The sequence below is a fragment of the Dermacentor variabilis genome, chromosome 9 (genome assembly GCF_050947875.1).
Source record: "Dermacentor variabilis isolate Ectoservices chromosome 9, ASM5094787v1, whole genome shotgun sequence".
Classification (NCBI taxonomy): Eukaryota; Metazoa; Arthropoda; class Arachnida; order Ixodida; family Ixodidae; genus Dermacentor; species Dermacentor variabilis.
In genome coordinates, this window is record NC_134576.1 from 7,568,571 (window position 1) to 7,582,175 (window position 13,605).

General features: G+C 48.4%; 1 non-coding gene across 1 annotated transcript; it reads right to left on the reverse strand.

The window, feature by feature from the left end:
• Positions 1-13,274: 13,274 nt before the first annotated feature.
• TRNAA-CGC (transfer RNA alanine (anticodon CGC)) lies at positions 13,275-13,347 on the reverse strand. The gene has a single exon. It is a non-coding gene; the product is annotated as a tRNA-Ala (tRNA).
• Between the last annotated feature and the right edge of the window lie 258 nt (positions 13,348-13,605).

Below are 13,605 nucleotides of genomic sequence, written 5' to 3' on the forward strand. Positions count from 1 at the left end.
ACGGTTCTGAATGCTTTCAAGTGAAATAATGAGATTGGAATGAGCAGGGTCCCATATGGCATTCGCATATTCTAATTTTGGACGGACGAGTGTTTTGAACATGGTAAGCTTTAGAGAGGTCGGAGCGGATGCAAAGTTACGTCTTAGATAACCTAATGTTCTGTTAGCATTGTTAGTGACATATTCAACATGCATCTTCCACGTAAGATTGCTAGTATTATGTAGGCCAAGATACATATAAGAGTTAACAACCGACAGGACAGTACCATTAATAGAATAGGGGGGCGGATCAAAAGGGGTAGAGCGGTAGGAGACACGCATATGTTTGCATTTATTTGTGTTAAGCTGCATTTGCCATTTGTTACACCAATTTGATACACTAACCAGATCATCTTGAAGCTTACTGGAATCATTAAGGTTAGTTATTTTGTGGTAGATGACGCAGTCGTCCGCGAACAGCCTAATGATTGAGTTAGAGATACAGTCAGGAAGGTCATTAATATAGATGAGAAAAAGCAGGGGCCCCAGTACGGATCGTTGCGGTACACCTGTACGGTACACCGGTATGGTACAGATGTAATAAACGAGAAGAAAGGGGGTTAACCGAGGGGTCCGATATTTATTAGTCATATCATGAGAAGCCAACAAGCACTGACAGCAAGGACAACATAGGGAAAATTAGTTGTGCCTAATAAATGGCATGAAGAAATGATAAATTATTAGAAATTAAAGTTTATGAAAAAACAACTTGCCGCAGGTGGGAACCGAACCAACAACCTTCGCATTTCGCGGACGATGCTCTGGCAATTGAGCTACCGCGGCGCTGTTTTCCCATCAGCTTTCTTGGGTATTTATGTGTACTAGTAAACCCTGGGAGTGTTAGCCAGCGCCACCAATCACAGACCTTGGCGGTGGACGTGGAGCGTCCTCCTTGACGCAGGCGTCACAAGAAAGTGATCTTTTCGGGTGAAGGCAACTGGTCAATAAACCCACATATGCTACCTGAAGGCATCAATCAGGCCGGATTCGAAACCCTCGTTATGTAATAAACGAGAAGAAAGGGGGTTAACCGAGGGGCCCGATATTTATTAGTCATATCATGAGAAGCCAACAAGCACTGACAGCAAGGACAACATTGTGGAAATTAGTTATGCCTAATAAATGGTATGATGAAACGATAAATTATTAGAAATTAAAGCGGATGAAAAAACAACTTGCCGCAGGTGGGAACCGAACCCACAACCTTCGCATTTCGCGTGCGATGCTCTACCAATTGAGCTACGGTGGCGCTGTTTCCCCGTCAACTTTCTTGTGGTATTTATGTGTACTAGTAAAATCCTGGGAGTGTTAGCCAGCGCCACCACTCACTGACCTTGGCGGCGGACGTGGAACATCCTCGTTGCCGCAGGCTTCACGAGAACGTGATCTTTTTGGGTGAAGGCAACTGGTCAATAAACCCACATATGCTACCTGAAGGCATCAATGTTGACGGATTCGCGAGCCTCGTTATGTAATAAACGAGAAGAAAGGGGGTTAACCGAGGGGCCCGATTTTCATTAGTCATATCATGAGAAGCCAACAAGCACTGACAGCAAGACAACATAGGGGAAATTAGTTGTGCCTAATAAATGGCATGAAGAAACGATAAATTATTAGAATTAAAGTGTATGAAAAAACAACTTGCCGCAGGTGGGAACCGAACCCACAACCTTCGCATTTAGCGTGCGTTGCTCTACCAATTGAGCTACCCCGGCGCTGTTTCCCCGTCAACTTTCTTGGGTATTTATGTGTACTAGTAAAATCCCCGGAGTGTTAGCCAGCGCCACCACTCACTGACCTTGGCGGCGGACGTGGAACGTTCTCGTTGCCGCCAGGTCTGTGGCGTCACGAGAACGTGATCTTTTTGGGTGAAGGAAACTGTTGAATAAACCCACATATGCTACCTGAAGGCATCAATGTTGCCGGAATCGCGACCCTCGTTTATTTATTTATTTATTGTACCTACTTTCAAGGCCGGCAGGCACATCAGAAAGGAGTGGTAGAGTACATTATTTGCAGAACGAGAGAAAAATAAAAAAATAATGAAGGAACTATAAGGCACTTTGAACAGCAAGCTTGAAATTGGTGCTGTCACAAATGGTGACTAAGGAGGCGGGAAGGCGGTTCCATGCAGTGGCGGTTCTTGGTAAGAATGAAGAATGGTATATCGATGGAAAGACTTTATTTTCGTCAGAACGCATGTGCGGACGATTCAGTGCTAGATGGCCATCAGCTCATGGCTGACGGCGACCTGGGTGGCCCACTCCACGGCCCTGGTCTGGACGACCGGGTCTGTGCTGGCCAACACGGCCTCCCACTGCTCGAGAGAAGGATCGCGCATAATATCCGCCGGTGGCGGCGCTATGCTACAGCTCCATAATATGTGGTCATAGGTGGCCAGTTCCTGGCACCATTTGCATTCCGGCTGAACGTCCGGGTAGATTTTGTTTAACACGTATGGGTTATAGAAAATTCTCGTCTGCAATCTTCGCCAGACGCTTTCCTGCGCCTTCACCAATTGCTTGTCCGGTGGAGGGTAAATTCTCCGCTCAAGTTTGTAATGGTTAGTAATGTCGTGAAAGGACACCAGCCCATCTCTCGTGGACCTCCCTGTGACGTCCGGCTCACCTGCTTGGCTGACGAAACCTCGAGCATTCATGTGAGCCGCCTCGTTCCCCGGGCTCCCAGAGTGGGCCGGTACCCAGACTATTTCCACCTCCGTAGTCCCTCGCCCCGTGGCCCGATTTAGTTATCCTGCCGCTGTGACAGTGATTCTGCCCCTCGCCAAATTTCGGATGGCTGTTTTAGAGTCGCTGAAAATCCGGTCAGCTTCAGTATTACTTATAGCTAGCGCTATCGCCGCCTCCTCTGCAGTTTCTGAGGAGCGGGTTTTGACTGATCCAGAGGTGACTAAGCGTCCCCGCCCGTCCACCACCGCAACTGCAAATGCGTCCCTGTTCTTATACTCGGCGACATCTATGTAGACTGCCCCGTTGTACTTCCCGTACTTAGCATGTAAAGCTCTGGCTCTTGCCTTCCTACGGTTCTCGTGATGTATCGGATGCATATCTTTAGGTAAAGGTTTTATGTACTAGCCCTTGTGCATTTCTCGCTTCACCTGAGTTTTCATGTCCCCAGCTGGAGGATCAACTCCAATGTTGATCCCTTCCAATATATCCCTCCCTACTTTCGTTTTGGAAAGTCTACTGAGTTACATCGCCAAGTGTGCCTCCCGCAGTTCTTCCAAGGTGTTATGCACCCCTAGTCCCAGCAGCCTTTCGGTAGAAGTATTGTTAGGCAACCCAAGGGCCGCCTTATACGCCTGTCTAATCATAGCCTCCACCTCGCCTTTCTCGGTCGCGTCCATCTTCATATAAGGCGTCGCGTACACTATTCTACTGAGCACAAACGCCTGTACCAGCTTACACAAGTCCTTTTCCTTGACGCCTTGTTTACGATTGGCGATTCTCCTGATAAGTCTCACGGTAGCATTGACAGTATTTTTTAGCCTTTCCAAGGCCTCTCTATTCTTCCTGTTAGTCTGCAGATACAGCCCCAGGATCCTGATCGTTTGGACCTCAGCGACCGGTACACCCCCCACTTTCACCTTCAGCGGTGGTGGCGGCACATAGTGCCTCGCATGTATCCCTCTTGGTTTATGCCTAAGCACAAAAAGCTTGTACTTGGGCTGAGAGCACGAGAGTCCTGCATCCCCCGCTAGCTCCTCCACAATATCCACTGCCTGTTGTAAAGTTTCCTCCAATTGTGCGTCGCTTTCCCTTGTTACCCATAGAGTAATGTCATCCGCATAAAATGTATGTTTAAGTCCCGATATCATTGCCAGGCTGGGCGGTATCTTGATCAAGGCGAGATTAAACAAGAACGGCGATAAAACCGACCCTTGTGGTGTCACCCTGCCCCCCAACGGGAAAGGATCCGATTTAAATTCTCCGAATACAATCTCCGCAGTCCTATCCTCCAGAAATGATCTGATGTATCGGAAGGTTCTACCCCCCGGTCCTATGTCCGATAGGTACCTTAATATTGTCTCATGGGTGACATTGTCAAAGGCCTTTGTGAAGTCGGGCCCCAAGATAGCCTTGGTGCCCGTGCCGTACCCAGGATCAACCACGTCCTTTTTGAGCTGTATCATGACGTCCTGCGTTGATAAATTAGCCCTGAAGCCAATCATCATTTTAGGTATCAACTCCTTGTCCTCCACATAACCTTGAAGCCTGTTGAGGACCACATGCTCCATCAAATTGGCCAAGCAGGACGTCAGCGAGATGGGTCGAAGATTCTCAATACAGATCTTCTTCCCTGGTTTAGGAATAAATGTAATCCTAGCATGCTTCCACTCTGCCGGGATCTCCCCGGCCGCCCAATATTTGTTCATCAAGTCCGTGAGCGCCCCCACTGACTTGAAATCCAGGTTCCTCAGCATTTTATTAGTAACCCTGTCCGGACCCGCTGCCGACGTAGTACGAAGCTGCCCCATTGCAAACTCCACCTCCGCCACCGTAAAGTCCGCATCTAATTCGAGGTTTTCCTCTCCCGAGTAATCCGACAAGAAACCCCCCGCCTCGCCGTTTATGTAACGACTTCGGAGTTCTTGAATGAACTCCCCAGTCGTGCTTTGATACTGATGAACTAACCTAGCCATTTGACCCTTCTGCGCCGATTTGGTTGCCGCCGGATCTAAAAGGTGCCTCAACAACTGCCATGCTTTTTTTGCATCCGAATTGCCCATTCATCCTGTCACAAATCTGCCCCCATTGTTTGCACTGCAAGTCCAACGTGTAGGTTTCGATTTCTCGTTCTAGCTTGGCCACCTTCCTACGGAGGACCCCATTATGCTTTTGTTTCTTCCACCTCCGAAGGAGACTCGCATGCGCTTCCCACACGTGTAACAGTCTAGAGTCCGCCGTAAAACCTTCCTCCACCGTCGGAACCTCTTCTGTGGTACCCTTCACGTCCTGCTTGAGCGCCTCAACCCAGGCTCCCAAGTCCTCGATTTCCCCGCTCACTGTGTCTTTCCTGATTTTCCGAAATCTGTCCCAATCCGTCACTCTAGTTCCTTTTACCCTGTCTTTGTGCTTAGCAGCACTAAATACCGTGGAAAGGATATAGTGATCACTGCCCAGTGGCTGTCCCGTGTTTACCCACTTTGCATGCCTAATACCTGTAACAAATGTGAGGTCCGGAGAGGTGTCTGTGCTAACGCTGTTGCCTATCCTCGTATGATCTAGCGGGTTGTTCAAGGTTGTCCATTGTAGGTCCTGAGCTACCCGCCAAAGCCTATTTCCCTTTGGAGTGGCTCGGATGTAGCCCCACTCCGGATGAGGCGCGTTGAAATCTCCCACCACGATGAGTTGAGCCCTAGCCGCTAGCCGTTGCGTCTTTATCAAGAGGTCTGGCAAGCCCATCCCTTTATCTTTAGGACAAGAATATACATTAAGTACAAAGAGACTCTTATCGTCCTTTTTTTTGGGCAGAACCTCTAGCAGGACGTAGTCCTCTCTGCTGCTATCTATGGTATGCTGAATCGCCGTGGCGTTGCGATGGTCTAGCACGGCCGTGAAGACGCTCGATACACCCCCCCCCCGATCAATCTCTGGCGGTGTAAATGCCTTAAATCCCGGTAATTTCACCCAGCCACTAGCCTTTTGCAAAGCTATAATGTCAGCCTTACTGTCCAGATTTTGTATGTGCAATTGCAGGTTCCCCCGCTTGCGACGGAAGCCCCTGCAGTTCCACTGCCAAACCTCAATTTGCTGGCGAGGGGCCATGATTAGGCACTAGGTTCACTACATCGGCGCTTGGCCGACTACGGGAGGCAATCTAGCCTGTAGCGTAGCATTGAGCTGTTGAAACATGCCCATAACCTGTGTTTGGAAAGCCCGCATGTCATTGGTGAAGGCGTCAAGACGCTCCTCAATCTTGTCTAGCCTGGCTTCGATCCTGTCGACCCGAGCTTCCAACCTATCCTGTCTTTCCTCCAGTTTTCCTATTCTGTCCGCAAGGGCAGAGATTTCCCCCCCAAGACTAGTGACTTTAACGACTTGCTGCGGCGTGTCCGCCGTTGAAGTTTCTGCCACTCTCTTTGCATTATGTCCCTCATCCGCCGATGGCGGCCTCTTAAGCTTCCCCCGATTCTCCACCTCCATAGCTGTGCTCTCGCTCTCGCGAGAAGCAGTCGCCTGTGCCGCTTTCAGAGGGGCCTGGACCACCGGCGTCTGTACCCTTTGTCCTTTGTCGCTTTTAAGCGCGCGTTCCATCTCTGCCATCCTGACTTCCATCTTTTTAATCGTCTCAGCCTGCTGCTGCACCTGCCTTTGTAGCTCCTTCTCTCGAGCAGTCTCACTCTGGGAGGCCACGTAGGGCCAGCTCACCTTTTTTCTCGTGGCACTGGGACTTCTTCCATGACTGGAACCCTGTTCTCCTTTGCCACGCTAGGGTCCAGGCAGTGGTGGGAAGGAAGTGCACCGGTCCCTGCTCTTGTTATCGTCTCTCGCACCGCTGGATGACCGCTTCCTGGGCCTCGAGCGCCGCTCCTCCTTGTCAGTTTGGCCGTTGCCCTCACTGCCCTGCTGCAGGCCCGTCGGCTGCTTACGGGCTAGACGAAACTTGCAGTTCCGGCTACCCGTGTTGTGCGCCCCATGGCACACGATGCAGTCCGGAGTGCAGGTCAGCGGCTCTCCTTCCGATGGCACAGGATGATCCTTTCCACAACGGCGACACAGATTACTCTTCGGACGATAACAAACGTCCGCCCGATGTCCCACTCGTCTGCAGTTATAGCAGGTCTCGATTAACTCTCTGTACGGAATCACCGCGTACAAACAGTTCCAGTAAATAACCTGCCAGGGAACATGCTTCCCCCCGAACGTTATCTGAATCGCCTTCGACTTTCCCAAAGGTCTGGCATCCAAAATTTCTATGCCGTCATTCGTCTTCAAGAATCCCGCCCGAACTTCTGCCAGTGGGCATCCGTTGTACGCGTTGTAAATGACTCCGCGCACAGAGTTCTCCGGCGCCGCCACGTACGCCGAAATCTCAAGGTCATGACCGCTCAGCTTGAGCGTCTTTACATTCGCATATGCCCCACAGCGATGCATACACGGCGTGCTCAAGGTCATCGTGTTATTTGTCTCGTTCATCCGCACCAGGTCTTTCTCCGCCGCAGTCGCATTCGTCAGCTCCGCTGCCGCTCTCAAGGCATATCCGAGTTCCCTCGACGTCACCATACTCAAGTCCCAATTCTTGGGTCGGCACACAACCTTGAAGTCCTTATCTGGCATCTTTAGAAACGGTCCCCGTTTCTTCCACACCGGCGCTTTCCCGCGCTTGACTTGTTCTGCTCCGTGCGTCTGGCGCCCGTCGCTGCCCGTCTGCTTCTCGCTAGGCCTATCTCGGGATGGTTCCCGTATACAGATTTCTTGAATCTATCTTGAGCCCGCAAAACCCAGGCCCATTCTCCCGCCTCGAACTCTTCGGGCGTTATAGCCTCTCCCTCAACGGAGTACTCCATTGTCTTCAGCCTCACAGAGGCCCACAACCACAAGTCACCGCCCAGGAGCCCGGTGCCGTCGGCGGCGGCTCGGCCTAATGATGAGGCCTAACTTTGCCGCGCGGTGGTTGAGCACGAAAAGCGTGGAAAAACCCCTAAAAAGGGGGCAAACTTGCCGAAATTAGGTGTCCGCAGGGAGAGGGCAACTTCCTGTGGACAATCCCACCAAAAGCAAGTCCACAGCACCGGAAGCTCCACCGAAAAACGGTCTCAAAGCAGGAGCCCATCCGAAGCACGTCCACAATCTTCGACTTCGTCGTCTTCCCCCTGTTAAGAATGGTATAAATTAGTGCAGCAAGATGACACTTTAACTTTGTGTTGATGATCGATGCGAGATGAGATGTAACTGGGTCTGGTGAAGAGATTTTCTTTCAGGAAAGGATTGAGGTAGTATATTTTATGAAAAAGACAAAGGCGAGAATGCTTGCGACGTAGTGAAAGGTCAGGTAGATCTAATGTTTTTTTCATGGATGTTACGCTAGAATGACGTGAATAATTAGAGAGGATAAAGTGCGCTGCACGGTTGTGAATGCTTTCAAGTGAATTAATGAGATTGGAATGAGCAGGGTCCCATATGGCATTCGCATATTCTAATTTTGGACGGACGAGTGTTTTGAACATGGTAAGCTTTAGAGAGGTCGGAGCGGATGCAAAGTTACGTCTTAGATAACCTAATGTTCTGTTAGCATTGTTAGTGATATATTCAACATGCATGTTCCACGAAACATTGCTAGTAATATGCAGGCCAAGATACATATAAGAGTTAACAACCGAAAGGACAGTACCAATAATAGAATAGGGGGGCGGATCAGAAGGGTTAGAGCGGCAGGAGACACGCATATGTTTGCATTTATTTGTGTTAAGCTGCATTTGCAATTAGTTACACCAATTTGATACACTAACCAGATCATCTTGAAGCTTAATGGAATCATTAAGGTTAGTTATCTTGTGGTAAATGACGCAGTCGTCCGCGAACAGCCTAATGATTGAGTTAGAGATACAGTCAGGAAGGTCATTATTATAGATGAGAAAAAGCAGGGGCCCCAGTACGGATCCTTGCGGTACACCGGTATGGTACACCGGTACGGTACAGATGTAATAAACGAGAAGAAAGGGGGTTAACCGAGGGGTCCGATATTTATTAGTCATATCATGAGAAGCCAACAAGCACTGACAGCAAGGACAACATAGGGGAAATTAGTTGTGCCTAATAAATGGCATGAAGAAAGGATAAATTATTAGAAATTAAAGTGCATGAAAAAACAACTTGCCGCAGGTGGGAACCGAACCCACAACCTTCGCATTTCGCGTGCCATGCTCTACCAATTGAGCTACCGCAGCGCTGTTCCCCATCAACTTTCTTGGATATTTATGTGTACTAGTAAAATCCTGGGAGTGTTAGCAAGCGCCACCACTCAGTGTCCTTGACGGCGGACGTGGAACGTCCTCGTTGCCGCAGGCGTCACGACAACGTGATCTTTTTGGGTGAAGGAAACTGGTCAATAAACCCACATATGCTACCTGAAGGCATCAATTTGCCCGATTCGAGACCCTCGTTATGTAATAAACGAGAAGAAAGGGGGTTAACCGAGGGGCCCGATATTTATTAGTCATATCATGAGAAGCCAACAAGCACTCACAGCAAGGACAACATAGGGGAAATTAGTTGTGCTTAATAAATGGAATGAAGAAACGATAAATTAATAGAAATTAAAGTGGATGAAAAAACAACTTGCCGCAGGTGGGAACCGAACCCACAACCTTCGCATTTCGCGTGCGATGCTCTACCAATTGAGCTACGGCGGCGCTGTTTCCCCATCAACTGTCTTGGGTATTTATGTGTACTAGTAAACCCTGGGAGTGTTAGCAAGCGCCACCACTCACAGACCTTGGCACGGACGGGGAACGTCCTCGTTGACGCACGCGTCACGAGAAAGTGATCTTTTGGGTGAAGGAAACTGGTCAATAAACCCACATATGCTACCTGAAGGCATCAATCTTGCCGGATTCGAGGCCCTCGTTATGTAATAAAAGAGAAGAAAGGGGGTTAACCGAGGGGCTCGATATTTATTAGTCATATCATGAGAAGCCAACAAGGACTGACAGCAAGGACAACATAGGGGAAATTAGTTGTGCCTAATAAATTGTATGAAGAAACGATAAATTATTAGAAATTAAAGCGGATGAAAAACAACTTGCCGCAGGTGGGAACCGAACCCACAACCTTCGCATTTCGCGTGCAATGCTCTACCAATTGAGCTACCGCGCCGCTGTTTCCCCATCAACTTTCTTGGGTATTTATGTGTACTAGTAAAATCCTGGGAGTGTTAGCCAACGCCAGAACTCACAGACCTTGGCGGCAGACGTGGACCATCCTGGTTGCCGCAGGCGTCACGAGAACGTGATCTTTTTAGGTGAAGGCAACTGGTCAATAAACCCACATATGCTACCTGAAGGCATCAATGTTGCCGGATTCCAGACCCTCGTTATGTAAAAAAACGAGAAGAAAGGGGGTTAACCGAGGAGCACGATATTTAGTAGTCATATCATGAGAAGCCAACAAGCACTGACAGCATGGACAACATAGGGGAAATTAGTTGTGCTTAATAAATGGAATGAAGAAACGATAAAGTAATAGAAATTAAAGTGGATGAAAAAACAACTTGCCGCAGGTGGGAACCGAATCCACAACCTTCGCATTTCGCGTGCGATCCTCCACCAATTGAGCTACCGCGGCGCTGTTTCCCCATCAACTTTCTTGGGTATTTATGTGTACTAGTAAACCCTGGGAGTGTTAGCCAGCGCCACCACTCACAGACTTTGGCGGCGGACGTGGTACGTCCTCGTTGACGCAGGCGTCACGAGAAAGTGATCTTTTCGGGTGAAGGCAACTGGTCAATAAACCCACATATGCTACCTGAAGGCATCAATGTTGCCGGATTCGCGACCCTCGTTGTGTAATAAACGAGAAGAAAGGGGGTTAAGCGAGGGGCCCGATATTTATTAGTCATATCATGAGAAGCCAACAATCACTGACAGCAAGGACAACACAGGGGAAATTAGTTGTGCTTAATAAATGGAATGAAGAAACGATAAATAATTAGAAATTAAAGTGGATGAAAAAACAACTTGCCGCCGGTGTTAAAGGAACCCACAACCTTCGCAATTCGCGTGCGATGCTCTACCAATTGAGCTACCGCGGCGCTGTTTCCCCATCAACTTTCTTGTGGTATTTATGTGTACTAGTAAAATCCTGGGAGTCTTAGCCAGCGCCACCACTCACTGACCTTGGCGGCGGACGTGGAACGTCCTCGTTGCCGCAGGCGTCACGACATCGTGATCTTTTTGGGTGAAGGAAACTGGTCAATAAACCCACATATGCTACCTGAAGGCATCAATCTTGCCGGATTCGAGACCCTCGTTATGAAAAAACGAGAAGAAAGGGGGTTAACCGAGGAGCACGATATTTATTAGTCATATTATGAGAAGCCAACAAGCACTGACACCAAGCACAACATAGGGGAAATTAGTTGTGCTTATTAAATGGAATGAAGAAACGATAAATTAATAGAAATTAAAGTGGATGAAAAAACAACATCAATCTTGCTGGATTCGAGACCCTCGATATGTAATAAAAGAGAAGAAAGGGGGTTAACCGAGGGGCTCGATATTTATTAGTCATATCATGAGAAGCCAACAAGGACTGACAGCAAGGACAACTTAGGGGACATTATTTGTGCCTAATAAATGGTATGAAGAAACGATAAATTATTAGAAATTAAAGCGGATGAAAAGACCACTTGCCGCAGGTGGGAGGTGAACCCACAACCTTCGCATTTCGCGTGCGATGCTCTACCAATTAAGCTACCGCGACGCTGTTTCCCCATCAACTTTCTTGGGTATTTATGCGTACTATTAAACCCTGGGAGTGTTAGCCAGCGCCACCACTCACAGACCTTGGCGGCGGACGCGGTACGTCCTCGTTGCCGCAGGCGTCACGAGAACGTGATCTTTTTGGGTGAAGGCAACTGGTCAATAAACCAACATATGCTACCTGAAGGCATCAATGTTGCCGGATTCGAGACCCTCGTTATGAAAAAACGAGAAGAAAGGGGGTTAACCGAGGAGCACGATATTTAGTAGTCATATCATGAGAAGCCAACAAGCACTGACAGCATGGACAACATTGGGGAAATTAGTTGTGCTTAATAAATGGAATGAAGAAACGATAAATTAATAGAAATTAAAGTGGATGAAAAAACAACTTGCCGCAGGTGGGAACCGAATCCACAACCTTGGCATTTCGCGTGCGATCCTCCACCAATTGAGCTACCGCGGCGCTGTTTCCCCACCAACTTTCTTGGGTATTTATGTGTACTAGTAAACCCTGGGAGTCTTAGCCAGCGCCACCACTCACAGACTTTGGCGGCGGACGTGGAACGTCCTCGTTGACGCACGCGTGACGAGAAAGTGATCTTTTCGGGTGAAGGCAACTGGTCAATAAACCCACATATGCTACCTTAAGGCATCAATCTTGCTGGATTCGAGACCCTCGTTATGTAATAAACGAGAAGAAAGGGGGTTAACCGAGGGGCCCGATATTTATTAGTCATATCATGAGAAGCCAATAAGCACTGACAGCAAGGACAAAATTCGGGAAATTAGTTGTGCTTAATAAATGGAATGAAGAAACGATAAATTATTTGAAATTAAAGTGGATGAAAAAACAACTTGCCGCCGGTGTTAACGGAAACCACAACCTTCGCAATTCGCGTGCGATGCTCTACCAATTGAGCTACCACGGTGCTGTTTCTATATCAACTTTCTTGGGTATTTATGTGTACTAGTAAACTCCTGGAAGTGTTAGCCAGCGCCACCACTCACTGACCTTGGCGGCAGACGTGGACCATCCTCGTTGCCGCAGGCGTCACGAGAACGTGATCTTTTTGGGTGAAGGCAACTGGTCAATAAACCCACATATGCTACCTGAAGGCATCAATGTTGCCGGATTCCAGACCCTCGTTATGTAAAAAACGAGAAGAAAGGGGGTTAACCGAGGAGCACGATATTTAGTAGTCATATCATGAGAAGCCAACAAGCACTGACAGCATGGACAACATAGGGGAAATTAGTTGTGCTTAATAAATGGAATGAAGAAACGATAAAGTAATAGAAATTAAAGTGGATGAAAAAACAACTTGCCGCAGGTGGGAACCGAATCCACAACCTTGGCATTTCGCGTGCGATCCTCCACCAATTGAGCTACCGCGGCGCTGTTTCCCCACCAACTTTCTTGGGTATTTATGTGTACTAGTAAACCCTGGGAGTCTTAGCCAGCGCCACCACTCACAGACTTTGGCGGCGGACGTGGAACGTCCTCGTTGACGCACGCGTGACGAGAAAGTGATCTTTTCGGGTGAAGGCAACTGGTCAATAAACCCACATATGCTACCTAAAGGCATCAATCTTGCTGGATTCGAGACCCTCGTTATGTAATAAACGAGAAGAAAGGGGGTTAACCGAGGCGCCCGATATTTATTAGTCATATCATGAGAAGCCAATAAGCACTGACAGCAAGGACAAAATTCGGGAAATTAGTTGTGCCTAATAATTAATATGAAGAAACGATAAATTATTAGCAATCAAAGCGGATGAAAAAACAACTTGCCGCAGGTGGGAACCGAACCCACAACCTTAGCATTGCGCGTGCGATGCTCTACCAATCGAGCTACCGCGGCGCTGTTTCCCCATCAAGTTTCTTTGGTATTTATGTGTACTAGTAAAATCCTGCGAGTGTTATCCAGCGCCACCACTCACTGACCTTGGCGGCGGACGCGGTACGTCCTCGTTGCCGCAGGCGTCACGAGAACGTGATCTTTTTGGGTGAAGGCAACTGGTCAATAAACCCACATATGCTACCTGAAGGCATCAATGTTACCGGATTCGAGACCCTCGTTATGTAATAAAAGAGAAGAAAAGGGGTTAAGCGAGGGGCC